At 29.2% G+C, this 26744-nt stretch overlaps 1 long non-coding RNA gene across 1 annotated transcript; it reads left to right on the forward strand.

Moving 5' to 3' along the window:
* Positions 1-8578: 8578 nt before the first annotated feature.
* On the forward strand, positions 8579-26060 carry LOC147816095 (uncharacterized). The gene is made up of 3 exons (XR_015431034.1): positions 8579-8802; positions 16166-16317; positions 25415-26060. It is a non-coding gene; the product is annotated as an uncharacterized LOC147816095 (long non-coding RNA).
* Positions 26061-26744: the final 684 nt, after the last annotated feature.

Genomic DNA, 26744 nt, shown 5'->3' on the forward strand with positions numbered 1-26744 from the left:
GTATTTTGCCATTTAAAATTTCCTTCTTTAAAATGTTATAAAAAATTATATACTTTATAATCGAAAAAATTCGGCTATTACAAAATAAAATTTAAAAACAGTAAATATTTACTGAAAGTTATATTTTGCAAAGAATTATCTTTGGATAAACAAAATTTATATTTGTATGCAAAATTACTTTAATTCGTTTTAAAAGTTCTCAGGACATGGTGAAATACGCAAAAAGTAAAATTAACATTAAGGAGTCTAAGCTTTGGACTCAGACCTCACTATTGGGACGATTTATTTCGGATTGCGAATACCCGTTGGACGGCTCTTTTGACCAACCTATTATTACGACCATATTTCCCAGAGTGCGGCTATCCCCTATATTTTGTGGGTCAGAAATGTGCATCCGTCGAGAAAAGGTATGTTTTTCAGAGAAAGTACGTTTTATTTTTGTCTAATTTCATAACTTAAAATATGGTTTGCATTAGTTAATTAACGTATTTGAGGTCCTTTTAACCCTTAAGATTGAGTTCAAAAACGTAAATATCCGATCATTAGATCAACTCGCAGTAGAGTGAACTTCAAGATACGGTTCCCAGTAGAACACCGAAGTCAAGGATCACAGGCTACGGTCAGTGTGTGGATGGGTGATCAGTTTGATCAACCTACAAAGGAACCAAAGGTGGGCGGTATCTATCCTAATTAAGCTTTTCCACCATTAAGAGCTCGACTTCACGCGCAGGTCGTCAAGGAGAAGATCCATCCCCTCTGCAGAGGATCAAAATTGTGTTGACATGTCTTCGGATCATCCTCAAGAATGTTTCCCAACTCTACACCAATAGCCCATTGCTCATCGTTAGTACGACATAGACCAACAAAAACAACCGATCATTAGGACAAAAAATTTTCAGAGTAGTCTGCTTTTTGTTTTCAACAAGTAATTTATTCATTCTACGTCCATATGACGTACAATGTACTCACGTGTGCAAGTACTATATGCATGTATTGTCTAATAACAATGTTATTCATACAACGATAGTTAAAGTAACCATAGATATATAATTATATACTGCGTGTGTATTCATGTATTTTTATTTATACGTGTGCATGCACCTGAATACATATAATGTAGGCATGTATTCCTGTACGTACAATATGTATGTACATACAATTCATATGTATATGCATAAAATTTCATTCAATATACGCAAGTACGCACACAAAAATTTCCTCTTATTTTTCAGAGAAAGGAGCATATCTGACGAGGAAGTCATTTATTTGAATGAAGATAGTTTCGCTGATTCCTTCATGTTAAATATGTTACGTATTCACTGGTGGTTATTATACCTATAATATCATTTGTTTATGTATTGACGAAATAGTTGATTTAATTATGGTACATCTGTTTTGTATTATTCACTAATGGTTATTATACAGATAATATTTTTATATATTAACAAAATACCTAATATAATTATGGCATATCTGATTTGTACAAATGCACTTGCCATATACTAATTGTTATGGTAATCATAATATTTATTTGTTGTTGTGCATTAAAAAATATGTTTGGAATTTCTACATTCATTAAACGATTTTTTTTAAAAAAAATATTTTGTTATCATTAAATTTCCTACATTTATCATATCATGCATATTAAGTAAGAGATAATTAATCAGTTGCATTTTATTTATTTTGGCAAAAGAAGATATTTCATGTTAATTTTCTTTGATATACAAAAAACTGAACACTTTTGACTCATCAAAATTTCTCACACCGCATAAATTTCTGAATAAGAAAGAAGAAAATGCGCAGACCCTCTTTGAGTATTACATTGTTTGTTTTGTTCATTTACGTCGAATTAGAGCTGCGAAATGGGCTATTGGCGACGGTCTGGGAAACATCCCTGAGAATGATCCGAAGACATACCATAACAATTTTGATCCTCTGCAGAGGAGATGGCACCCCCGCTTCGGTAGCCCAACGACCTGCACGCGAAGTCGAGCACTTCACGGTAGCACAGTTTAACGAGGACCAATACCGCACACCCTCGGTCCCTACGCAGACTGATCCAAATGGGTCACCCATCCGCACACTGACCGCAGCCAGTGATGCTTGACTTCGGTGATCTGCTGGGAACCGTGTCTTAACGATCAGTCCACTGCGGGACTTGAGTATTACATATGTGCTATTTATTTTGTGTTTTTATCAATCAAATCGTTAAATAAAATAAAAAATTTCATATTAAACGATATTTTAGCTTGTAAATCATTAAGTTCCTACATCAAAGTAAGTCAGACTGATAAAAAACGACTATTTTCCCCAAAATAATCAAGCAAAATTGCGATTAAAGGAGAATTTTCCTCGGACTGGGAAAGCTATAACAAATAATGAAACGCGCCGTCATGCAATCGTGGGAGAGATGACATCAAAGATGACATCAGAATGACGTTTTAGCCGACGTACACTAGCAATAGCATTAAATTGCATTGTCAATGAAAATCTTATGACAGGGTAGATTTTAGCTGAGCATACGAAAACGCTGCAAACGGAAACCTTATAATTATGTAGATTTAAGATGATTTTCATCTTAGAACTAGCTTTATTCAAGGTTTTTTTTTCCCGCTTGAAAACCCTAAGACAACCTCGTTTTAAGGTTGTTATGTTGAAGGTTGTTTTCCAAGGTTTTGGATTAGGGTAATGTGCGTAGAATAGAGCAGATTGTCGCAGAACTCGTTTTAAGGTTAGAAGGTTTACACGTAAACCGTGTAAAAAATCCTTTTTAGGTTTGCATGAAAAGATTTTTGTTATGTTGAAAAAACCTTATATTGCTATCTGGGTTTATTTTAACTCAACAAAAACCTTTTAATGTAAACTAAAAAGTTTTTTTTTATGCAGTTTGCAAGATTTGTGGCAATCTGCTCTATTCTACGCACATAATCCTATTCAGGTCCCCAATGAATATTCGCCTTGAAATGGAATTTTTGAAATTAAATTTTAAAAAATTAAGAAAAACAATGATTTTTCAAATATTGTCAAATTGTTATGATTATTTTTTAGTTCTAATTTAATAAAATAAAGTAAAATTTAATTTATTATTATTTATTTTAATTTCAAATATGCTTTCTTAAACTGAAAAGATAGATAAATACTTTTATATTTGATTAAATAAAAAATAGAAGAAAATTTAATCTAAGGGCCCCAAAATTTGAATGGCCTAGGGACCCGCTACGCTTAAACCGGCCCTGAGAGGTTGTCTTAGGGTTTTCAAGAGTGGAATAAATCTTTGAACAAAGCTAGTCTCAAGGTGAAAATAATCTTAAATCTAGGTAATTATAAGGTTTCTTTTCGCAAAGTCTTGTATGCTCAACTAAAATCCACCTTGTCATGAAATTGTAATGGACAATGCAATCTTATTTCTAGTGTGACGTCATCTAAAACGTCATTATGGACCTAAATTACCCTTTTACCCAAGTGACAATACTTTTTAAAAAAGCTTTAAAATTAATTTAGAACTTTAGGATGAAATAAAACTTTAGGATGAAAGGTTTGAAACTGCAATAATTTTACTTTATTTGATAAAAGATTTTTGATACAAGCATTTTTATGACAATAAAGCGAAAACTGCGGCACAAGGTTGCTCTAAGGCAGTGTTTCCCAAAGTGTGGTACGCGTACCCCCAGGGGTACGGGAACAGTTTAGCGGGGGTACGCGTTCTTATGCGAAATATTTGCTACAAACGAAAATTTCAAAAAATTTTACTTAAAAACAAAGCTAGCCAAGAAAACTTACGATTAATTATTTTTCTATGGATCGTGTAAAGCTAAAGCTGGTGGCGCTAGTGATAAAATTGCCCTTTTAAGACTTCCGGGTTACTGCTTCCGATATATTTTTACGCCGCAGATTGAAAAAACGCGCCATCATATTATTGCATCATATATTTTGCAGTTTTTCACATGTACCGAGTTCTTTCTTTCAGCCTTTAAACTTCAGCATTATCATATTAATATTATAATCATTAGAATATTTTCTAACTAGGCTATCTTAAAAAGATATTTTTAAAGATATTTTTGGCGACATTTTATTCAAATGTAGCCAAATAAGGGATAAAATACAAAACACGGCAAACCTTAAGAATTATTCAGAATGAGATATTAACTTTCCAAAATTTTTTTTTGGCCTTACGACTTCTGAGAATCAATGCATTTCTGAAAGCTCTTATGAATGGTACAATTATGTTTAGATTTGAACCCAAATTACAATAACAAAACTGCATGGAATATTAGGCTTGTTCACACATCGCCTCGTAGACATAACATAAGCGGAGGGATACACCGAAAATTTTCTAAATTTCTTCCGGTTTAAGGACGCTTGGTATTGTTTACATTACACCACCCATCCATTGGCTATTTTTGCAGAGTAAACAGTTAATTAGTGCTGTCAACAGCCAGTTGTGATTTTTAACTTTTGTGCAATTTTTTTATAGTAAAAAATACATTCATTTTTTATTAGTCGTACGCAGCGTTGTGAAAAATTTAGAAAGGGTACCCAAAAGTCATAAGCTTGGGAAACACTGCTGTAAGGTTACATGCTTTCTGGAAATACTTTTAGAATCTTTCTCCAGCTATAAACTTCTTGTAGACAATAAATTTAAGTTGAAAATGGCATAACAAATAATTATTTTAAGCAGAATATGGTTTTTAAAGTTAATAAAAGATTTCCCCCCCCCCCTTGATTCAAAGTTTAATATTCAAAATTTCATTTATACATGCTACAGTCAAACCCCGCTATAGTGAACACGGTTTATAGTGAACTCCCGGATATAGTGAACGAAATGTGCGGTTCTGTACCTTGCTATACCCGTATAATGTTACTTTTCGTGGATATAGTGAACCAAAAAAGTGAGTAAGTTGGATATAATGAACTTTTTTCTGTCCTCGACTGATTTTTTTCCTCATTTTTTGTGTGTGATAATTTTGAAATTTCTACTTCAAAATAAATACATGCACCGATTTTTGAAACCATCTATAGAGGAGAATGTTGCGATAAGCATTTTTTCTTGCTTGCTTTTTCACGTCTCACTTTCTCATCCCTTAACAAACCAAACAAATGTTTCCAACCCAGACTGATGATGTACCTGTCAGGTCAGTGGGTTCATTTCTGTCCTCTTTTCGGTCATTCCATATACATAATTCGCATCTTTAACAAGGAAAGATACTTGTTTTTATATGTAGAACGCATTTCCTCCGATTTTTCCTTTTTTCTTTTGTGCCCATTGTTCGCTATTTCCCGAAGAAAAAAATATATATTTTGTGTATAGAACACTTTAAAATATCGAAAAACATATTGAAAAAATAATATAAAATAAAATAAACAAAACAAAAAAAAATTCAAAAAATGACCACCGCCGGGATTTACCGCTCTACGAATTTTACTCGCGCACAGCCCCAACCACTGGGCCACGCCATACACGATGTTGCCACGAATATTTAGCTTAAGGAGAAATCCCCCGTTTAGTCAACTAAAAAGGTTTTTGGCCCATTGTGGGCCCAATAATTGCTCGATAAAAAATTTCTTTGGTGCTATTGTTCGGCCCATGGATCCCTACTTTTCGGCCCAATTTGAACATTATAGCTTAGTATTAATGGGAGTTACGTGGTTTTGACGTGTGCGTGCCTGCGGAGACGATTTTTATCCCTTTTTCAGCAATTATTCGCACCTTAAAAAAGAAAAATACTTATTTTTATATATAGGACACTTTATTCACGTTAAAATATTGAAAATATATTAAAAAAAATTACATAAAATAAATAAGGAAATTAAAAATAAACCTTCACTTGGTACCGAACCCAATACCTAAACGGACACAAACCGTAAATTCGGGCAGAGTTTAAAAATTATAAGTTAAAATTAAAGGGAGTTACGTGGTGCGACGTGTGCGTGCCTCCGGAGACGAAATTTATCCGTTTTTCTGCCATTATTCGCTCTTTAATAAAGAAAGATACTTGTTTTTATATATATAAAACACTTTATTCACGTTAAAATACTGAAGAATATGTTAAAAAATAATATGTTAAAAAATAATATGTTAAAAAATAATATAAAAAAAATAAAAAAATTATCTGAAATTTATCCTTTTTTAACTATTATTCGCTCTTTACCAAAGAGAGAAATAGTTTTTTTTATATATAGAACTCTTTATTCACATTGAAATATCGGAAAAGATGTTAAAAAATGATATAAAATAAAATAAATAAACAAATTACCTGAAATTTATCCTTTTTTAACTATTATTCGCTCTTTACCAAAGAGAGAAATAGTTATTTTTTATAGAACTCTTTGTTCACGTTAAAATATCGGAAAAGATGTTAAAAGAATAATATAAAATAAAATAAAAAAAAATACCTGAAATTTATCCTTTTTTAACTATTATTCGCTCTTTACCAAAGAGAGAAATAGTTTTTATTTTATATATAGAACTCTTTATTCACATTGAAATATCGGAAAAGATGTTAAAAAATGATATAAAATAAAATAAATAAAAAAATTACCTGAAATTTATCCTTTTTTAACTATTATTCGCTCTTTACCAAAGAGAGAAATAGTTATTTTTTATATATAGAACTCTTTATTCACATTGAAATATCGGAAAAGATGTTAAAAGAATAATATAAAATAAAATTTTAAAAAAATACCTGAAATTTATCCTTTTTTTTTAACTATTATTCGCTCTTTACCAAAGAGAGAAATAGTTTTTTTTTTATATATAGAACTCTTTATTCACATTGAAATATCGGAAAAGATGTTAAAAAATGATATAAAATAAAATAAATAAAAAAATTACCTGAAATTTATCCTTTTTTAACTATTATTCGCTCTTTACCAAAGAGAGAAATAGTTATTTTTTATATATAGAACTCTTTATTCACATTGAAATATCGGAAAATTCACACACACAAAGATGCTAAACACAAAGATTCACACAAAGATGCTAAAAAATAATATAAAATAAAATAAGTAAAAAAATTACCTGAAATTTATCCTTTTTTAACTATTATTCGCTCTTTACCAAAGAGAGAAATAGTTATTTTTTATATATAGAACTCTTTATTCACATTAAAATATCGGAAAAGATATTAAAAGAATAATATAAAATAAAATAAATAAAAAAATAAAATAAAATATAACCCTCGTCCGGTTTTAAACCCCGGGTCTTGCCAGCGGCACTACCCACTGCTCTACGACGCTTCACACGCTGTACCCACGAATATTTAGCTTAAAGAACCTCCTTTCGGTTAGTCAACAAAACCTATTTTGGCTTATTGGGTGCTCTCTGAATGGCGCATAAAAATTCCCTTTGGTACGATTGTACGGTATATTAAACTCGAATTTTGGGCCGAGTTTAAAATTAATTTCTTGCCGCGAGTTTGAAAGTTATGAGTTAAAGGGAGATACGTGGTGTGTCGTATGTGTGGTGTTGGAGCCGAAATTTATCCCTATTTTAGCTATTTTTCGCTCTTTCTCAAACAAAAATGATAATTTTTATTTGTAGAACACTTTATTCACTTTAAAATTTTAAAAAAGATGCAAAAAAATAATATTAAATAAATAAATAAATGAAAAATTTAAAAATTAACCCTTGACTGATATCAAGCTTCGGCCCCTTAGCCTTCAAATTTCTTTACTAATTAACCCGCGACGCTACCAACCAGCCTCTCACGCTGGTTTCACGAATAACTAAAGAACTTTCCTACGGTTATTTATCGGAACCTATTTTGGTCCATTGTGGTTCCCCTAATTTGTCTATAAAAATTTCCTCGGTACGATTGTTTAGTATTTTAAACTATAATTTCTGGCAGCGTTTGAAAGTTAATATTAAATGGAGATACGTGTTGATTCGTATGCGTAGCGTCGGAGCCGAAATTTAGCAGTTAATAACAAGAATATAAAAATAAAAAATTACGAAAACTATATCAAAAATCGCGAACTGTATAAAACGATTTAATTTCGTGATAAAGTATATCGTGATAAAGTATATCTAGTTCTGATTTTCGTCAGTTAACTGAAACGGGTAATAAATTGTTGTAGAAAATTTCAAAAGAATTTGAAGATATTCAAGAACAAGAATTTAAAAATAAGAAATAATGAAAACTATTTCGAAAATCGCGACCAATACAAAACGATTGATTTCACGATAAAGTATTTTGTTCTCCTTTCTTAGTTCTGAGTTTCGTCAGTACTTTTTTAAAATAGTAAATCATTTCATAACTTGTAAATCAATGTTATTGAAGTATGTTAAATCAATTTTTAACATACACTTCAAGAAGCACGAAAATTCCATGTAATATTTAGTTGAAACTTTCTTAATCGGCACAGAACATTTGAAATAACTAATTTTTTAAAATTACGAATCATTTCACAACTTATTTTAATATCAAGAAAATCTAGATGCAAAAAAAATTTCACGTACATTTAGTTCAAACATTTTTTAATTGGCGAATTTTGAATTGGCGACTTTAGTTCGGAAAATTTCAAATAACTAATTAGGGAGAAGCAAGAATTATAACAACCCTGGAACACAAAACAAATTAGAATTCTCTCTCTTCTTGTGGAACAAGGTTTAATTTTTAAAGTTTCTGTAATTTGATAAGAGGCGTTAAATATAAGTTTGTTCGTTGTTTGTTTATGTCAAAGTATAGTGGTATTTGTAACATTTCATGATAAAGTAGTTTTCATGGCTTGTTAAAGTAGTTTTCATGTTAGTTGTTTTCTTGACTGAAAGTAACAACTCAAGTCTGGCTTGTGATCTATCAAGTAAGTTTCCATTATAGTTGCTATATAATTCGCTATTACTATTCGTTTTGTTTTTACATTTATTTCATAATTGTTTACGTTAATAGTTGTGATTGAAGTGATTTTTTATTTTTATTCATAGATTTGTTTTCTTAAGAAATGCAGTTACTTTCATTAATTACCGATTTTTATTCATTTATTTATATACACTGATTTGTGTGAGGTTAAATTTCAATAGAGATGTATTATATACTTTAAAATGTTATGTGTAAGGAATGATTATTAAATGTTTAATATTCTTACAAAGTTATTTTAGGAAGATGTTTATGAATAAATTTGTATAATTATAGATATCTGACGCAACTCCTATCGGACACAGATTAAATCACGGTTTTTGTATGAATCTTTCGATATCAATTCAAATAGTATAAATTAAAGAATTTTTACTTAAGTAATTTTTACGGGTGCTTGATTAAGAAAATTATCTAGAAATTTTATATATATATATATATATAAGAACACACAAATAACGCTTTCACGCAATATTAAAATCAAGCATTCTTATTTATGAAATTTCAAACATCGTGATTCATATTCACTTGATTTAAAAGTAGCACACTGTGATCTCAGGAATTGAATTGTTATTATCAGTATTTTAAAATTATGTATCCCGGTTTATATTCACGTGATTTTAAAATTAAACTTTGATTCTTCTCCGTGCTAGAGCCCCTGAATTCCTAGCCATACTCCGTACTATTTTAATTCAAATATTACGATTCGCAAACACTATAAATATCACGTTTCTTATTCCAATGATTTAAAAGTCGCACATTGCGATCACGAAATTTAGCTTTTAAGAATTTTGTTTTTGTAGTTGTAAAAAAGTAAGTAAATTTTTCCTCTGACATACTTATAATTTAAAACATGCTTGTAATATTTATTTTCAATATTCAACACAGATAATTAAAAAAATTTTGTTTTAAAATTTTTTATTTTTTTTCTGAAGCCATTTTTATTATTATTTTTTAATTATTACTGAAGGATTGTTAAAATCTATCATATAGTGTTATGCATTTCGTAAATATTGTTCTAAAATGTATATTAATTGCATGAAATAATATGGCTTGTAAGGCACATGAATTTAATTTATTTGTACTTTAATTATTTCCCAAATGATATTTAAAAACTAAATATTGATTTCTCATTTTTAAAAATTGTAATTAAAATTTGCAATATTCTAAAAGAAGAAATTGACCACAATAATGAATTTACATGCCTCCTAAGTAATTGCCTCTTAAGTGGCACTTATTTTTTCATAAAACCCCATTCACTCATTTTTTTTTTTTTTTTTTTCTTATTTTTTTTTGATAAAAACATTAAATGTAAGTCGGAATGGTATTTATTTGTTTAAAAATGCGTAAAGTTATTTCGGTTTAATTTCTAGGTTCATTTATTTTAGAAATGTGATCGTGATCTCAATCTTTGATTCTAAATTTAGGATTAAATTTGTTCTAGGATTAAATTTAAAAACAAGATTGAACTTCGCTTTGAACGAAATTTGTTTTAATTCAATGTATATAATTTTGATAGTAATATTTTTTGGAACTTTTTTGTTTTGCCCGTGTGTGTACAGAACACTTCAAACAAACTTTTTTCCAATTTTTTTATCTCCCCAAATTTAACATTATATCAAATTTGAAAATTTTCAACGCGTAGTTTTATGTTAAAGTTTTTATTTCGCATTTTAATAAAAATTTTGGAAATAAGACAATTTTAACACAAGCATTACTTACATTCCTCCTCTCTTATCAGCAAAAATATTCAAATCACTAACCCTCTCCCTATGTTAAGTGTTTATGTGATATTTTAATAGCCCTGTATCAACCCTATTTTGCCTCTGAACTGTTTTCTTTAAATTTATCTAAATATTTCATACACTTAAAAACTAAAAATATTTTTCGAAACAAATTTTTTTTAGTTTTATCTTTAGTATTTGTACTTATATTTTTTGAAATAGTTTTATCACATTTAAATCGTTTACTCACTTTTTTTTATACAAAATTGCTAAAGAAACTTAAAGTACGTATTTAAATATGGAGAAAAAATGTTTTTTTATTTTTTATAAAAAGTTGTTTCTAGAAGTTATACACCGAAGAGCCATTACATTATGACCACCCTGCTAATAACATGTAGCCCTCAAAAACCTTTAGCCCTCAAAACTGCTAGCACCCGCCGTGGCATTGATTCCACAAGGTGCTGATAGGTAGTCTGAGGTATCTAGTACCAAGCGCTCTCCAACTGGTCCTGTAATTCCCTCACACTGCGAGGGGGTAGCGTGGCAGCACGAATTTGGTTTTCCAAGTAGGACCACAAGTGCTCTATTGGATTAAGGTCAGGTGAATTTGAGGGCCTAGATATGACTTGAAAGTCACTGGAAAAATCCATGACGATTCGACCCTTCTGACATGGTGCATCATCCTGTTGGTAAACACCACCCCCCGCAGGAAAAACTGTTGCTATGAATGGGTGAACCTAGTCTGCAACTATGTTCAAGTAGTTTACAGACGTCAGGAATTGTTCTATGAGGATTATGGGTTCTAATGTGCCCCTTGAAAACATTGTTACTGGGCGAGAAACCATGAAAACCTGGGAGAGATCATTGTTATAGATGGGTGGGCATAATATAATGGCTCTTCGGTGTATATTGAGTTGGTTTAGAATCCAAGCTTAGCTTGAAATTAAAGATGCGAAAACTTATATGCACTTTAAATAAAATTGTTTTCTCCTATACAATATTATCTATATATTCATGAGAAATAAATGTCAATTATTCTATCCAGATATTATGCGTTTGTATTACCTATAAAAAATACTTTATATCTTTAACAAAAATGTGAGCTTAATAGACAACTGTTTAGCTTTAACCATTGGCTGCTACGCTTTTATTAAATCGCTTTTGTATGTATTTGGCTGGAATCATGAAAACTTTCGACCTATCTTTGATGATCTAGAGGACTAAAGTTTAAACTGGGAGTGCTTTATAACCGTTGTTGAACAGCCAACCCTACTTTTGGGTTTAAGACTAATTATCTTCAACTCCGTAGTCTTGTAATTTTGAACCCAATCCAGAAGACAAGGGAACTCCTGGATCAAGTATTGGGAGACATTTCGCTTTCGTGGAGGGCTTTTTGATGGAATTATAACCCGCATTATCGTTACATGGAGAGGAAAACCTCGAAAACTTCCATGGTAAGCCTGACTACAAGGAGACCCATGATACGTCTACCACTGGGGATATTTTGCGTCAGCACTGTTGTCGGTGCAAATCAGACGCGGAATTCGTAACGACCATCCATCTCTGGGATTCGAACTCGTTTCACCTCATTTAAAAGGAAAAAGCTCCCTTGAGTCATCACGGCTCAGCTGGAACTGTTTGCGGAATGACAAAGTTTCTATCATTTTTTCTGATTGCTAGAAGTAGCTTTTATTGTCAATCGAAATTTCGACAACTTTCCGATTAGCCAGAGCATTCAAATCTCGACTAGAGCTTTATTCAAAAAAGACAATACATGTTTTAATAGCTTCCTGAAAGCGATAAGAAAATATCATTACAATTATATTCCAAACAAAATTTCCTACCAAACAAAATTGCGATTACTTTTCGTCTAGTTAGAGTGTTTAAATTTCAAATGATGTTTTGACCTTGGCTACAACAAATTACTATTTCCTAAAAATTCTAAGCTAAAATTTGTTTCAATTTTTAATTCCAGTTGAAAATCCGATCACTTTCTGGCGTAATAAGAAAAAGGAAAGGAATAAAATGAAAAACTTCCTTAAAACTTTTTATGGAATTAAGAAAAAAAGGAGAAAGTAATCCTATCTGCAATGTCAGCCAATACCGACCGTCTTTCAAACATATTTATCGTTTACCTTACGCTCATAGTTACTTTTAATGACAAACATAGAATTATTTCTACGTTATTGTCTACTTCTACTTAAAAAATTTTTAAAATTTTAATTTTATATGTGTTAAATTCATTTTTTTATGTGTCCAAGCTAAGTACATTTGTTTAAAAATGCTGCTATATATTTTTAAATATTGTTTCTATTGTAGTACTCAAATTTAAAACATGAATTCTTTACTTTTCCTATCTGTTTCATTGATGTTTTTTCTCATATATATATATATATATATATATATATATATATATATATATATATATATATATATATATATATATATATATATATATATATATATATATATATATATATATATATATATATATATATATATATATATATATATATAATGTGTATGCGTGATGAGTTGTAGATTCGTAGCCCTTATTCCGCCAGAACTGTTTCCAAATTTGAAACTTAATCTGAAATATTTTCCGTAAAGATTTTGACTTCTTTTTTTTTCATGAAACAAAGAAATTGATGAATCTGTCTCCAACATGTGAAATCTAGCTTGAATGTTAAAGGCAAGAGGAAGTGTGTAAAAGATTGTTTACTTTTGCTTATTAAACTATCAAACTAATAAAAAAAATAGAGCCAATTGAAAAATATTATAACCGTTAAAAACATTAATTTAATGCCAAAAATGAAATATTTTTCTCTCTCTAGTTTAACCATGATTGAAAATCAAAATATAATTTATATATATTTTTAGACTAATATGTGATTTTGAATGTCGAAATCTAAATTTTAAATAATTTTATTCCAGAAAAATACATGATCTTTTTAATTTTTTTCTCAGCTTTTTTCAATATTGTGGATTTTTTTATTTAAAATTCTTTACCGAAGCATTTTGATTATTTTGATTAATATTACTGAAATATATAAATTGAACATTAATTTATTGGATGAAAATTATCTTTTTCTTAAGAGGAAAATGTTAAAAATCGATTATATTATAACAATCGATTACCTAGCTATCGGTTAATCGATGGCAATAACTAGGTAAACATTACTTTATTTTCTATTACAAAATGTCACTTAGATTTGACAACAAAAATCAGCGTATCTCTTAAAAAGGTGATTTGATTAAGCAAAAAAAAATAGTTAAAGAATATTATGGACGGAATACAAAACTGTGTTTATAAATTTGTTTGATTTAATAACTAATTGAACTTTTTAACTACTTAAAGAATCCTTTTTAGGATATTTTTTTTTTTTAGTTTCGTGAATTTCGAAATATTTAAAATATGATTTTATTTGGTTACTTATATCAAAACTTTAATGTAAAATCCATTTTTTTTTATCATTGTTATAAATATTAAGCTTCTTAAATAAATATCAACTGAAAAATCTAGAAATCAAGAAAACACACAGACGTTAAAGCACTTAGTTTACACAAATATAACACAGATTACACTACCCGCTAATTCGAAGAGTTGAATCTTAATTTTATTTTTCATTAATAAATGTTCAGTTGAAGATCTGTTTCACGTGATTTTTTTTCGTCACATCAGAAATCTCAGAACGGCGTTTGTGAATTTTACTCTTTCTTTTTTTCATGATAAGCTATGTTTTATATTTGTTTCTTTAATACCAATTTGAAGTTTTAAATTAACTGTGCTATTTATTTCTAATGTTCTTTTTCAGCTGTCTTTTTTTATATCGTCGTATATATTAGGTATATATTAGGTACCAGCGTCGTATATATTAGGTACCAACTTGATTTTTCATTACCGTCAATTTCACGATCTTTTTTTACTATTTTTCCATTTAGTTTTACAGTAAATATTTGTTGAATGTCTTACATTATTATAAAACATTCGAAAAGAGTTCCTGAATTTCATGAATGTTTTTGTTGAAGCAATTACGTTCTACTGATAACTAGATTCAGAAATAAATTAAAATTGTAGAGTCTAGTATTACAATCAGTTTGTTTTTCAGAAATGATTAATACACGAATTTGTTATAGATGTACTATACGAATATGCAAATTAATATTTTTATAATACCAATGACGATTAAGATGTGCTAAACATGTAATTTTTTTTAACAGAAGAGTTTGTAATTTTTAATTGCTGCCGTTGTAATTTAAAACTAATTTTTAATACTTTCTCTTCTCTGAGTATCCTGGGATTATCATGTCTATTTTCGCCAAAACCGATATTATCACCAAAAGGTAGCTTCCGTGACAATAGACCAAATTTTATCATATTTTCTGTGTATAATCCTTGACTACGCTAGTTAGTTTTGAAAGTTTAGTGAGGAAAAATAGAGGTTTTGATTTTGTTTTGATTCTTTTTATTACACTTTTTTATTGCGTATTTTTACACTTACAGTTTTTTGTTATTTTATTATTTGATAAAATCAATGTGTTTAGAATATTTGGAAATTGTTTTTCATTATGATGGCACCAAATGACTTGCGCATTCCCGCTGACAGGTCGACGGGAAGATCCCCAAATACCTTTTTAATTTTCATTTTAAGCTAATTAAATTCAATCTAAGCTTTATAAATTTAAAATAAACATATAGCTCATTATTGATAAAAGTGATTGTAGTTTACTTAAAATTTGTTTCTATTAGTTGGATCTAAAATTACATTGCATGTTTGATACTATAAATATCCTTTTTTTTCCTGTAACTAATACCAAAATAAAATAATACTTAACCATCTTTAGGTTGACACACCTAGAGTTAAAAGCTCCATTTTAACTTTTTGATATTTCAAAAAAAAATTTTTTTTTTTGAAAGAGCTGTTCAAAGTTTCAACAAATCCAGATCGTCCATGGAAAAATAATTGATTCATTTAATTAAACGAACATAAAACGATTAGAATGGAGCTCTTTATTTTGCTATCAATTAAAAAAAATTACAACTTGAATTGGAATTTTGTTCACTTTACGTGGAAAAACGTTGTTTTGTGTTTTAAATGAAAGTGTGCGAACTTTGTCTTTACTAATGTTTTTTCAAGAATGATTTTATTACTGCTTCCCGATTACAGGGATGTAGCAGATTATGTCTATTTAGGTTTTTACAAATCTAACGACAGTCCAGAGTGGGCCAAAGGTATGAGGATTGAGGATTTTGCCAGGGAAACTTATTCTTTGACCTGGACATCCAATTTTTTACCCCAATCACTCTAAAATCTGATTTCAAAGAATTGAGATACCATTGTTTTAGGTGTTTCTCTTATATATTTGCATATATGTAGTTTATTTGAAAAAAAGCCCTCCTCCCTCGAATGAATCGTATTTTCCCTTATTCATTTTGAATTGGTTTTATCACGGATTAAATAATCACTGATATCTTACAATATTTTATCTATGCATATATCTATGTATATATATATATGTGTATATATATATGTGTGTGTGTGTATCATACAATTGAAAAATTATAAAAATGTTTTGGTATTTTTTTAGGTAGTAACGCCTTTACTGGAAATAGCAGTGGGGCCTCTCAAGACTTACACCTGTGTGCGAAGTAGAACACTTTACTGTAGAACAGTTTCACGAGGTACCACGGGAACCTGATTGAACTGGCAATCTAATCTGGAATTAGTTTACTGGGCATTGTAAGTACTCATATTGATTTATTAATTGCTATTGTGGTCTTTTTTATTTTTATTTCATTTTATAATCGTCGTTGATTTAATTTTATCTCATTAAATGTTTGGGTTTAAGAATACTGATGTTCAACCCCGTAGTCATGTAATTTTGAATCCAATCCAGAAGAAAAGAGAACTCCTGGATCAAGTATTGGGAGAAATTTGCCCTCGTGGAGGACTTCTTGATGGAACTAAGTCGCATTTGCCTTTCATGATTTCGGAAAGCTTCGAAAAACTCTCACAGTTAGCCTGATGGCAAGGGGACTCTCACCCATGCTCCGTCCACCACAGAGGATATTTAACATCAGCAGTGTGGTCGGTGTGGTCACTCTGTCCCCTGAGCCATCACTGCTCGGTCTTTTTTAATTGAAAATATTCGTATATAGAATTTTAATCTAAGTGAAAATATTATGACTCTTTTTACCCCTTTTGTTAAATTTTTTTTCAGCCCATTTTTCTAAAAAAAGTAATGTTTCAAAATAAATGCTAAATAAGGAAAAGTATTTTGCGTTTTCGAAATGTCCCAGTATTGTATTTTTTCCCCTCCTTTAACTTTATAACCTTTTATACTAATACTAACTTCCTTAATCTTGTGTTTTTAAGTCCCGCAGTGAACTGATAGTAAAGACATGGTGGTTCCCAGTTGAACACCGAAGTCAAGCTTTACTGGCTGTGGTCAGTAAGTGGGTGGGTGGTCACTTTGATCAACCTGCGCAGGGACCGAGAGAGCACGGTATCTGTTCTCGTTAAACTGCTCTACTGTAAAATGCTCGACTTCACGCGCAGGTTATAGGGCAACCAAATCGAAGGAGCCTCTGTAGAAGATCAAAGTTGTGATGGCACTTCTTCGGATCCTCTTCAGGGATGTTTCCCTGACCGTTGCCTATACCCCATTGTACAGTCCGCAAAAAAAAAAAAAAAAAATGAATCACCCTGAATAACTTTCGTTCTAATGATTGGATTTTCACGAACTAAGTGTCAATCTTAATGGTTCTTGAGGGTGACCTCAAATATGCTAATTAATTAGTGCTAACTATTAATTAAGTTACGAAATCAGACACAAAAACGTACTTTCTCTGAATAAACATGCATTTTTTTTACATATTTGGATTTCTTATCTTCAAAATATAGGGGGTAGCCGCAATCTGGGAAAAGTGGTCCCCATAGTTTGACCAGGAGAGCGATTCAAAGTTCGTACCCCTTAATGTTAATTTCGCTTTTTGCGTTTTCAGTCATATTTTCAAAACTAATGAAGCAATTCAAAAAAAAAATTGCACCCACTCGTAAAACACATTTACCCAAAGATAATTTCATGCAAAAAATAATTTTTAATAATTATTTATTATTTTTTATTATTTAATCAAAGTGAGGATGAAAAAATATTGAATTATAAGGTATGAACTTTTTCATACCATATTAATCTACATATTTTTCAATTGAAAAATCTAAAGTTTCAACTGTTTTTATTTATTAGAAGCTGAGAAAAATTAAAATTAATTATTTTTAAAAAAATAATTTGGCAACAATAAAGAAATAACTAATTGGGGCGATTAATATTAAAATGTGATAAACTTGGTAGGAACTTGACTTCGCACGCGTAGCGTAAAATTTCATTCATATTTTTTTCGCTAATAATCGTTTGCTAATCTTTTTATTTTTATTTCTTTCACACTATAAAATACGATGTTTCTATTTTAGTCATTTAATAATTTATTTGCAATTTAGTAAAGAATTTTGAATAAAAAACACTTTATTCAACAAATGTCTAGCTTTAAAAAAAGCGTGCTTCTGATAGAATACACCAGATTGTGCTTATTTAATGGGATTATTTTTTATTTTTTTTATTTTGTTTTTCAATAACTGATGCAATTTCAATATTATACATACGTATGCATAGATTTGGAATAATATATTTATCAATTTCTTGAATATATATTTTATAAATATTAATAAAAATACGTAGTCAACATTTTTAAACATCTCTCACAACATCGCAAATTTCTAAACTAAACAATGAAGGAACACTTAAACTTAGCTTGCCTTTAAAAAAAATTCATAAAAATTTCAAAATTTGAAATTTTAGCTAAATGATGGTGTCGACATATTTGTTATTAAATGCAAATTATGTAAAAAAAAAGTTAGATAACTTACATAATATTGTTTTAAGCTTTTGGTAGTTTAAATAATAAGTAGTAAGATGACCAAGTGAAGGAACAGTTCTTACCAGTGAATAAACACTAAATTTTCCAGTGAATGAACACTTAATTTTGAGAATGTTTGATGCTCGTTAGGAATCCATAGGCCACACAAATGTCTAAAAGCAAGATTTTTCTTGGAATTACGACATATAACCATAGTTAATGTGGAAAATATTACTTTTTTTCAGTCATGGAATGGAAAGTAAAATATATTTTTGAATACATACTTTTAAAAAAATGTTTTCCATTTTTTTCTCACAGTTTAATAGTCCGTTCTAAATTATGAATGTTTATCATTGTGTAATCCGATGATGTTTTTATTATTATTATTATAATTCGATCATTTTTTTGTTTACTCTTTTCCCCATATTTTTTAAGCTTTTTTTAAAATCTTTTTAAGTATTTTTTTCTCTTCGTCATGAGTAATTTATTTCTTTTTCTTTTGATTTAACCTTCCTCTTTTTTCCAAATTTTTGGCCAATGTAAATGTATCTTCGAAATTTCTTTTGATTTTCCAGTTCCATTTCCAGAATTTCTCACTGGATAATAAATGAGAAAAAGGAGTTTCGAAGTTTAAGTAAAACCCATCTCTCATTGACTTATATCTAGTAGTTACTTATGAAACCAATTGTTTTTGCAACTAACAATGCCTCAAGAGGACTTATCTCAAAATCAGTTTTCAAGATACTTTCATTATTAATGTTAGTTGTCTCAGCTTCAGAACCAAAATTTGATTATACAATTGTTCTTTTTGAAATAAATTCTTCAATATTAAGAAAAGCACAGGCTATTGGATATTTGGGAGATTAAACTTTTCTGTCAATGCTCCTTTAAAAATTTGCAACATAACTTGTGAGATTTCTTTCTCAAACTTCTGAAGACATAATGCATCGTTACTCTCAAAGCATGTGTTTTGCTGATAAGTTGTCTTGCTCATTAACTCTTGGTGTCTGTTTTGCATGCATTTGTTACAGTCAACGTTTTCTACATCGAATGGAAAAATATCGCATTTCATAAAAGCATTTTAACTTCATCAGTTGATGCCTCAAATCTTATTTAAAAATGGATGTAAAATTTTCTAGACATATTGTTTTACAATTCTTTTGTTTTCAAGATCTAACGAGAGATGTCCAAGAATTAGGTAGAAAACTAAACCAGAAAATTTGTTTTGAGGAACAAAACTTGCTCAGTTTCAAATTGATATGAGATTTATACCTAACCAGAAGAAGCAAAATATGGAATTTGATTGCATTTTTAATTAGCCATGGGTAGAAACATTTGCAATATATTTTTAAAATGTTGCTGCGGTCATCGTTTCATTTCATGAACAGCTTTTTCCAATGAAATATGTAGCAGGGACTGATTCTGTAATATCTCAACGAATTCTTCTGTAAGGAAAAACTACCAATGGAGGTACTTTTTCTTTCCTAGGTACTTTAAAATATAAATCCTTATAATTTTTAAGGCCGAAGATTTTTCCCGTTTAAGGGCAGTATTCAACTCTTGTTTCATTCGCATTGTAAATGCAATCACTTTATAAAAGGATGCCAGGGCTACTTCCCTCCTAAAGATTCTCTGAAGTTCTTAAAACCAGTATTTCGAATATTATTCTCTAAGGGAAGATTTGCCTTTTGAAATTATCTTCGCATTGCACTGAGTTATCGGTGGATGTCACCTTAAAAAAACTTCACCCATTTTTCACCTAGATAATTGCCTTTAAATGGATTTTTCCTACCAGTTCCCGTTAGGACATTAAAGACGGCAATAAGATAATAATTTAGCTAATTATTGGCACAAAATCCTGCAAAGAAATTTTCTATTCAAGCTTTTATTATTATATTTAGTTAATAAACATAGTTTATTAAGGTGTCTAAGATATGATGTCATAACTAATCACTACATTCATAACGATAAATAATAAATTAATTATTATTATAATTCTTTAAATAAATTTAGCAATTAAATTTGCATATTTAAATGAAATTGTTATAGGAACTATTCATACAACATTTAACTGAATTTTAGGAGTCCTCTATGTCGCTGAACTACTAATTATCCATGTAAAATCATATTTCACACATACTATTCATTCACTTGGAAATCTATTCTCAGTGAAGGAACATGCCTATTCCTTCACTGGTTAGAAGTTTTTTTTATTTTTATTTTTAACATAATTTTGATTTATAATATGACAAAAGGTACAAGAAAATTAAAAAAAATTTTTATTTTCATTAACTTGAAAAAATTCCATTAAAGGAACACTTGTTTATTCATTGGTTTTTCATCGTTCGGTAATCCAGTTAATAAACACCCTCTAATCTCAGTACTTGCTTATGTTATGATGATTAAAATAAATAAAACGTAACTTCAATGACCATATTTTAAATCGCAATCGCAATGAGAAAAAAAGCATTATTACATGCAATTAATTGTAGTTTACACGGATAACAACAAACACTGACCTTATAATTTTGTCAAAGAAACAAGGCGTTGAGCAGATACTAACACATTCAAAACTTTTTCCAGAGAAGACTCAAAGACCAGGTAACTAAATGCATTGTTAGATGACTTCCTATTGTTAGGTAGTAAGCTACTGTTACCAATCAATCTAAATTAAAACGTTTAGAATCTTATTTCTAAGAAATATCTATGAAATGCTCCTTCATTTGTTGGTTTACCCTATATCATCCTAATCTTAAAAGAAATTTCCGGAAGTGTATCGCAGAACTATTTTGCCAACTATTTAATTAAATTTTAACATTTTAAAAATCTTATTCTTTACCATTTTACGTTTATTATTTCTTCATTAATATACTAATAAATTTTTTTAGAACTTTAATTTAGATTTTCTTTAATTTAGGTTTCCTTTTTAAATTATAGTCAAGTTTTTTTTTAAAGAATTATTGTCTGCTAGCTAAGAATAAAACCTTGTTAAGAAATTAAAAACATTCAGCTGTTTAAAATTATTTAATGCAAAGCAGCTTATTATTTACTTAGCATACTATTTTTCTTTAAAAAAAGAATATAAATTATTGATTGTCTTTTTTTTTCGTTTCTTGTGACTTCAACTTAGGTTATTTAAAATAGTGTTGATGTTTTAGAAGTCACTACAAAGAAGATAAAGATACCGAACATAAAAAGCTGTGGAATACGTAGCCAATTTTTTTAGTGTCTTAAAATATCTCAGTATCTTAAATGTCGTCCTACTATCCTAGTTGTGAAATTAAATTTTTAATTATCTGACCACGTGTGATTCACTAATTATTTCATTATATCTTTTACTCTTTATGATACCAAGTAGACTTTTTTTCTGATAATATACTAAACTATTTTGTTTAATTTTTTACTTTAGCATGATTTCCAAGATAATTTGTTATCAGGAAAATTTTGTTAAGCAGGAAATACTAAAAATTGAAATTTGTAAGGATTCCGAAGCTGTGCCAATTTTAAAGTCATCTGATTTTTAAAAAAAATGCTATAAAAATACACAATTTCCGAACTTATTTTAATAAAAAAAAAATTTTTAAAAAACGTGGCAAAGTAGGCTAACATACTTTTTACAGAAACGGTGAAAACTAATTTTTCCTATATTTCGTCAATAGAGGATATGCTCCATGATATTGCTCCAGGGGACCTACTCAATAATTTTGCTATTTCCAGAATGAAATCTGTTTGATCGAAACATATTATTCCTTGAAAATTAAAACGAGGGAAAAATTAACTTTTATTATTTATCTAAGCTTATTCCATTTATTTAATGATAGCGGTATTAAGGTTAAGGATATGCGTTGGAAGCTCCGTTTATTATTATACTATAAATGCATTAAATCATGTAGCTTGAATAATTTATTTTAAGTAAATTATTTAATAATTTTAAGCAAATAAGTGTGTAAAAATAAACTCGATCGAAATACTCCGAAAGTATACCCTGAAATATATGTAGAATAAACTTTGGAATCGATATATAAAAAATACCTTTTCAAACAACTTCGAGTGGGACGGAAACGCTAACTTGTTTAAAAAAGTTGTCCTTGTAACTATTTAATTTCGATTCCTGGTACGAGGGGACATTCCATTTTCACATTCGACTTTTGAAATTTCAATTGTAAACGGAATATTTTTATGACCTTAAATTAAAATGTTAAGGCTTGCCAAATGTTAAGGCTTGCAGCAAAAAAAAAAATTTTTTTTTTTTTACTGCACTGATTTTTTTACAAAGAAGTGAATTATTATTTTTTCAATCTAAGAACTTGTGCCTATAACATATGTAAAACTTATTCCAATATCGAGTGAAATAATTTAATATGTTGTGTAACTAAGTGGATAATCCCAAGAAACTGAATCGAAAATATAAAAACTTCATTGATTTAAAAAAATAATAGATGATAATAAAAATAACATGTTTTGAGCGTAGAATAATAAAAGTCATAAGTTATCCAAGCCTGACAAGTCTTGAGAATGGGCGATTATATTTGAAATCTCGAAACATGTCGACTTTTACTTCCCTCTTCATATGTTTTGAAGCCAGTTGAGTTTTTATCGTCAATTATACTGTTTTACATTTGGGTCTTGATCATTATTTTGATAAGGATTTTACACTCATTAAAGTAAACATATGCATTTTAATATTTTATCAGGATTCATGTGGTCTTTAAAAACGTAAGAACATCAATATTGTAAAAGTTATATTTAACTTAAAAATTAACATTTTGACACCAGATATTTTGAGTTTATGAAATTAAATATTTTATCTTTTAAGTTTTTGTGCCCCTATTTCAGTATCTTAAGGATCTTACGAGCTCTGTTTAAAAAGAGAGCATCAGATATATATAAGAAAGCAAAAATAATCATAGTAGCAGTATTTGGTGGTAAATGTAGCTTATCGTAATTGAAGAATATGCTGTGCGACATTTTATGGTGAATTTGCGAACGTATAAGTTTCAGAATGTATCGAAACATGAGGATGCTATTTGCTAATCATCTTTATCCAAAGAAAACGATGTAACCTAAATATCTAGTAGAATGAAGCAATTTTTTTAAACAACGAATCATACAATATGCAACATATTATTTCAATATCTTATTCTTAAACATAACATATTTCAATGTCTTTAAAATGCCACTAAACATTCAGCAATTCCTTGAGTTATAGAAAAAAGAAATATCGTAAATTATAGAAAACCTTGTGAATGTGCATTAGAATTATTATACAATCTACATTTTATTTTTCAAGCACTTTTTTTTTCTTCAAACTTTCTTGACTAGAAGACTCGATTAAAGCTGTAAAAATGATTATCCCTAAAATTTTGTATATAGCTATAATGAGTTATGTTAATTTGATTTTAGTATAAAATCCTCGAATAAATATAGTAAAAACAGTGTAATCTAAATAATATCAGATAAAAAGTTCATGTATTTAAATTCTAAAAACTATCATAAATAATTTATAAATCGATTCAAATTTACTTTTCAAAGGAGATCAAAAAAATGTTTTTTTCTTTTTGGACAGAAATCCCCTAAAATAATTGTTTATTGCTTAGAAACTTCGAGATATTTTCTATTAACAATAAATTAAACCTCTCCGAGCAATCACTGAACATTATTTCAATTTTTTTACTATCAGAGCTTGGTTGCGTAGCAACCTAGTAAAATTAAGCACTCCTCTTTTGAATTAGTCAATGGGTTATCTTAAAATATTTATTTGCGCAGGCGACTTTTTTTGGCGGTTTTCTGGACTATCGCCAAATATATACACCTTTATTGCTGCCCAATTTACCACCCAATTGTTTTAAAATTTTGTCTACCTCCCCCCTAATTCAAGTGTCTAGATTCCAAATATGTAAAAAAAATTTTATGTTTATTCAGAGAAAGTTCGTTTTTGCGTCTGATTTCGTAACTTAATTAATAATTAGCACTAATTAATTAACATATTTGAGATCACCCCCAGGAACCATTAAGATTGACACTTAGTTCGTGAAAATCCGATCATTAGAACGAAAGTTATTCAGGGTGATTCGTTTTTTTTTTTTTGCGGACTGTACAGCTCTAATGCGAAGTATCTCGTGTTTTTCAATACTTTTTTATCATAAATTTTAATTTTGTGTTAGTTTAAAATGATAAAAAAATATTCTTTTTTATTTATATAAGTGCCAAATAGCTCTCTTTAGAGCTTTATCTTGTGAAATATTGGTTTGATAGAGAATTATGGGATTTTTATATTTCAATATTTTATATTTTTCTTTTTTTATATTTTGTATTTTAATACCCGCCCGGATATAACCGGATATTGCCTGATGATAAATCCAAATTTTACCGGTTACCTGGAATCTGCTGGGTAGGAGATAAAATCTTTGCTGGTTACCTGGAACTGGCTGTGTAGAAGATTTAATATGACGCGGCAAAATTTTAGTGACTATTAGTACATCTCTAGAAAAAAGTAGCCTCCACTTATATTTCTTCAAGTTTGTCTTTTTTTTAATGAAAACTTCACTTTTTCATAAGTTTATTGTTCACAATTTCCAAGTTTAATTACATGAATTATTTCATGATGTGCTTCCAAATCCACCAAATTTTACTAAAATCGAGTGTAGGGGGAGGGAGGTTCAAACTGAAAGTGATTGATGTGACGTGGAATTATTCTGTTAATTGTTTGTGATTTCTTATATTGTATATGTATTGTTTAATGAAATATTGCGAAAGACTTTTCTGAATTGCTTTTCAGCGGTTTAATTATTTAAGTTAGGACATAAAATTTATTTTCTCCTTAGTTTTAAATAAACCAAATGGAAACCCTATTTTAAAATGGATTTTGTTATTTTTTCCATAAGTTTTTTTTTTAATGTAATATTTGGTGTTTTGTCTTGCAGACAGGAACAGCAAGTTGCACGTCATTGTGGACAGGGCCGGAAATAGATAAGTACATTTTCAGATTATTTTTTAGAAATTTTTGTATCAGTGCTTCCCGTATGTATCATGTCGTACGTATCATGTATCACGTCATAGCTCAAATGTCCAGTCAACTCCACCTAATCTGATCAATATGTCTTGATCCATGTGTTCAATCGTCTTGATTGCACCCATTTTGCCAGACATTATCAGGACCATGATCACATATATCTCCCTTCTCGACCCATGGTATCACATATTTATATAAAACGAGACTTTCTGACTCCAGCGGCCCATGATCAAACGGACTTGATCATAATTCCTTACTCTCGTATAATAAGTAACTTCCGAAAGAACTATCGTCGAATGACGTGACATCATTATTCAACCGAACATGTCAAAAAGGAAATTGAAATTCGCAAAGCGTAATAACAATGTATTAAAAATAAAAGGAGTTGAAAAATTTATAAATGTGAAATGACGATAGAATCGTTCCAAATTGAATGCTTCAAAAATTGATAACTCAAATTCGTTACAATGTATTAAATGCAGCGAAATTTATTTAAAAAGCCATTTAGAAGTAGCAAAAAAAAAAAAAAAAAAAAAAAAAAAAAAAAAAAAAAACATCGAAACAATCTTTTGTATTGCAAACGAAAGTTAACTATTCATTATGGGTAAACATTCATTGTTTTAATATTTATTAGTAGTGATATATTAGGGGATAACTTTTCATATATCGATCAAATTCGGTTAAATAATATCAGGGTAAAGATTTAAAATACGGGACAATCTGAGGGTACCTTTTGATAGATTACAATTTAATACAGCTTACAATTTAATATGAAAAAGTTATCCCCAAAATATGATTTATATTTGTCTTTATACACTACCTTTCAGGATTTTCAATACATCTCCATTCATTAACAAGCAAAATTAGGTACCTTTAATACCCTATTAGTAGCTGACTTATTAAGACAAAGCCCTTTCTCCGTAAAATCAGCTTGCCACTTATTTCTGGACTTTTACAGTGCATAAAATAAAAGACATCACCCGGAATAACTTTCGTTTTAATGATCAGAATTTCTCGAATTAGCTGTCAATCATATTGACTTAAAGGAACTACTTCAAATATCTAATTAAGTTACAGAATCAGACAAAAAAACGCTCTTGCTTTCTCAGAATAAACATATGTAACTGAGAAACATTGTTTATAAAACGAATTTAACTTATTAAAATAGGAATGATTAGAATTTGAAATTACTTATGTATTTCTTGTAAATGTCGGAAGAGTAATTAAATTAAATTAAATTA

This window comes from Parasteatoda tepidariorum, chromosome 2 (assembly GCF_982258835.1).
Source record: "Parasteatoda tepidariorum strain Cologne lab strain chromosome 2, Ptep-v5.0, whole genome shotgun sequence".
Taxonomy (NCBI): Eukaryota; Metazoa; Arthropoda; class Arachnida; order Araneae; family Theridiidae; genus Parasteatoda; species Parasteatoda tepidariorum.